The following is a 2,376-nucleotide window of genomic DNA, read 5'->3' on the forward strand; positions in this document are numbered from 1 at the left end:
ACTTTCTGTCCATTACGCCGGCTCACCACCAGTGGAGCTGCCACCTGTCACCGTACAACATACGACAGTGTCATTGACCACATTCCCTATGCTGTGCTTCTCATCTAGGGACTCATTCATTCCGTAAGGGGAAGCCTGGACCTCCCACCCTCCCTTCACTCATTTTGCCCATCCCCCCACCTTCCTTCCCTCTGACAACCATTTTGGCATTATTGGCCTTCTGCTTAAGAATTTGTGGTGGGTCCAGCCAGTTGGGGACGTGGACCAAGGTGACCTGGTGGCAGACCTGCCCACATGAACAGGGTTGTATACGATCACCAAATCAGAGCTTTGAGTGGCCCAGCACCGATGCATTAGAGGATGGAGTGGAACGTTCCAGATCAAAGAGGCACTTTGTGCCAGAGCTCCCAACATTCCCTCTCCTGGGACCCTTTGGAGAAGGTAGAGGCTCCTGTGGGGCAAACATGCAGTGTCTGCATGGAAAAAATTTCCTCCTCAAAAACTATTCTGGCTATTAAGAATTAATTTGACATGAGAACCATTAACAGGAAAAAATGACACTACATTTTGTATGTGTAAAACCCCACATACGTGAGAGGCTCAGACACAGAAAGGTTTATGCCGTCGAGGGCATGGGAATGGGATGGGGCCTTGGGCCTCAAGGGAAGGGCAATTTAAGGGGCAGTAAGGGTAGATGTTAGGTAATCACGTTCGCCCTGTCGTACGGAAGTGTCACTCGGATAACAGTTATCCCTGGTGAACCCTGGCATTGGGTAGAACATCTCCAATTTAGGTTCTTCTATGTGTTAAGGGAGGGGTAGAAGTTCTGCGGTTCACTCTCTGAGTCGGAGCAGCTGTGGTCCAGATGCCGGAGGGTTCTCTGGGGCCTCCCTTCCCCAGGAGTTTCCATTTCTCCAAAGTTTCTATTTCCTAGCTTTTCAAAAGTGGTGGACTAGCTGGGTGCCAGGAGGATGGACCAGAGACTGAGTGTCAGGTTACACCAGGGCAAGGCTGGGGGCTGAGGAGGTGGGGGGAGCTTCCGGTCCCCGCCCTCCAGTCAGGCCCTCAGTCAGGCCCCGTCAGCTACCCGACTTCCTTATTTAGGGGTGTGGGTGGGCCCTGGAGACTTTCCCTCAGCCTGGGGCTCCTCCACCCTTTACATGTTTTGTTAGGTCTCAGCTTATAACAGCGTTGTGCCTGGACCCGCCCCGGTGGTTTCTAGGATTGCAAGAAGCCCTTCAGCTACAACTACCGGGAAACTCTGAAAAACTTTAAAAATACTAGACCTGGAAATTACACAGCACAGATGTGGCCACAAAACCAGGTGGGGGGGGGGCTGGAGAGAGGGGGGGAGTTAGAGGGGGAAGGGAAGAGGGAGAGGGAGAGGGTACATGTGAGCCCCCAAAACAGAACAGCAGGAAATTAAAGCACAGGAAAAGAAAAGACAAGTGGCCCAAATAGTTATCAAAACCAACAAGACCCGTCACAAGCAGACATGCGCTCTATGTGTGGTTGTGCTCTCGGGGTTTACTGGAGACAGCCATCTTCGAAGTGGGCGCCTCCGCAATAAATGATTAAGTCAGACACTTGCATTGTTACATAGAAGGGAGGAAAGAAGGCAGGAAGGAAGGAAGGAAAGAACCCAAACCCATCAGGAGGTACCTTCCTTCCCCCACACCGGACCCAAGCCTTCTGGAAGGCCTCACGGTCCACATGCCTGGCTCCTCCTCCAGGGGACACAGGGTTTCGGGCTGGGAGCTTCCCGGAGCACGTCTGTCCTCCCTACCCTCGTCCTCCCTCAGGACCTAACCCGGGCATCTCAGGAGTTCTGCCTGTCCATCTGCCTCTGGGATCACTCCACGGAGAGTCGGAGAGTCGGAAAAGAATATTCCCTCCCAGTGCCCTTTGGAAACACCTGGGATGCCTCTCTTTTGCGCCGCGACCATCTCCCCCTCCCCCACAGGCCGGCCCTGCCGACACCACACCCACCCCCGGGGCGGGGTGTCTGAGGACCAGAGCTGCTCTGCGCTGCCCCCCCCCCCACCCCCCGGAAGCCCGCCGTCCACAGCACCCGGGACCTTCTAATGAGCGGCACTTGCACCTGCGTGATGCCTTGGCCCTCACCTGTGATTTGCAAAGGTGGACAGCTAGGAGTGTTTGTTGGCTACAAGAGAGGGTCGCCTACTTAGCAGGAGCCTAGACCCAAGTCACCCCAGTTCAGGTGGGGTTATGCCCCATATGACGGTCCTTGATTGATGTCCTACTCGGGAATGTGAGAACTCCACGGCCCATCCTGTCTGGGGGACTGGGGCACATGGAGGCCAGTCATTTCCCCTGACCCTGGCTGGCCCTTGGGCGGCCAGCAGCAAGTCCTTC

At 55.1% G+C, this 2,376-nt stretch overlaps 1 protein-coding gene across 1 annotated transcript in view; it reads left to right on the forward strand.

The window, feature by feature from the left end:
- LOC115306003 (interferon-induced transmembrane protein 3-like) overlaps positions 1-2,376 on the forward strand; it is a 6,073-nt gene that overhangs the window by 596 nt on the left and 3,101 nt on the right. The window lies entirely within an intron of this gene.

The sequence above is a fragment of the Suricata suricatta genome, chromosome 11, assembly GCF_006229205.1.
Source record: "Suricata suricatta isolate VVHF042 chromosome 11, meerkat_22Aug2017_6uvM2_HiC, whole genome shotgun sequence".
NCBI lineage: Eukaryota > Metazoa > Chordata > Mammalia > Carnivora > Herpestidae > Suricata > Suricata suricatta.